The sequence below is a fragment of the Triticum aestivum genome, chromosome 5A, assembly GCF_018294505.1.
Source record: "Triticum aestivum cultivar Chinese Spring chromosome 5A, IWGSC CS RefSeq v2.1, whole genome shotgun sequence".
Taxonomy (NCBI): Eukaryota; Viridiplantae; Streptophyta; class Magnoliopsida; order Poales; family Poaceae; genus Triticum; species Triticum aestivum.
The window spans coordinates 451,292,163-451,293,705 of record NC_057806.1 but is presented as its reverse complement, the minus strand read 5'-3'; positions in this window follow the sequence as shown (position 1 = coordinate 451,293,705).

The window sequence follows — 1,543 nt, the reverse complement described above, 5'->3', positions numbered from 1 at the left end:
ATTGTATAATTTTGCGTGGAAAATATAACCATGCTCGGTCTTCAAATAAACTTTCTTTACCTCCATAGTATGACTGAAACCTATCTTATCCAATACAAAAACTCTTGCATGACAGGGGATACGCTAGTAGAATAGTAAAAAAAATATAAGTTGAAGCAAATGAAGCAGATGCCATGCTTAATTACGAAAAAAGACTTGTCGTTGTGACTTACTGTATCCACTTCAAAGTTCTCGTCCAGCTTGATGCTGAAGCGCCTATCATCATCTAGGAAGATTCCGTCGCACAGGCCGCGCTCGTCTTCGCAGTACTTGCAAATACCGAAATCCTTTTTTTCGTCAGACATTTCCTATGTTCATAGTTAAAACATTAATTGAAAATCGATAAAAGACAACTACCAGGATACTCAACACATAAATCCGGGGCACTCGATATTTCCTACATAATCTAGCAAAAGTCATGACAAAATTCACGGAAAAATCCGGCATGAACTTTGCTAAAATAGGATATATCGAGCGCCTGAAATTTGCCGGAACGGAAATGAATCAACACTCCGGCAAAACATAGGCCACTCGGAGGTGTAACCTGCAAACATGACCGGCCACTTGGATATTGAGCAACACAAGATATGCATTTCAAAATATCTTATAAGACTCAAATTAGCATGCATTCAATAAGCAAAAGTAAATCATCTCATGTGTCCGTACATCGTCGAATATTATCACTAATACATCTCGAATAGTGTCATACATATAACATCACTAGTACAACTAAAACCCTAGCACACGGCGGGTATCGACGCGGGCGGTGGACACCCACAGAGAAGGAACCATCACGGGATCATAGCTCCAGTGAGATCCCTGGAGAACCTGCCGGGTATTGGAGAACCTGCCAGGTATTGGAGAACCTGTGCTCCAACGCAAACATGTAGCGACGGACGTGCGCGTCCTCCTCACTGACACGGTGACGCACCACCTCCGGGGAGTCCTCGAGCCTCTGGACCGTCACTGGCCCACGCGACCGCCACCAAAGAAGGTTCGGGTCAATGACAGGCTGGCTCCTCACCAACCTGCGCCCCCCGGTAGGTAGCGCCTCCCAGTACCACCCCGGCGGAGCCCAGTCCCGAACATGGCCCATCTGGTCAAGCAGGTGTCGTCCTCCGCCGACTCGACGATGAGGATGTGGGATAGGCATCGTCCACGTCGATGCGGGAAAATTGCTTTAAGTAAAACAATAGCAACAAGTTCTTACTAACTAGTTCTATTAATTCAACTAGTTCTTACTAAAAATAAACTTACTATAAATAAAAATATTCTAGTACCTAATTACTACCTAGTTCTTACTAACTAATTAGTACCTAAGAACTACTGCCCTAATTACCATCTAATTTGATGAACCTATAGGGGTGGAAAGTGGTAGAAACCCTAACTAATTTGATGGAGGTAGAAACCCTAGGCAGAGGTAGGGGAGAGGGAGGAGCAGGCGTGCTCACCTCGGGTGCCCGCGACGAGGGAGGGGCAGGCGGTGTCGAGGTCGTGGTCGGGG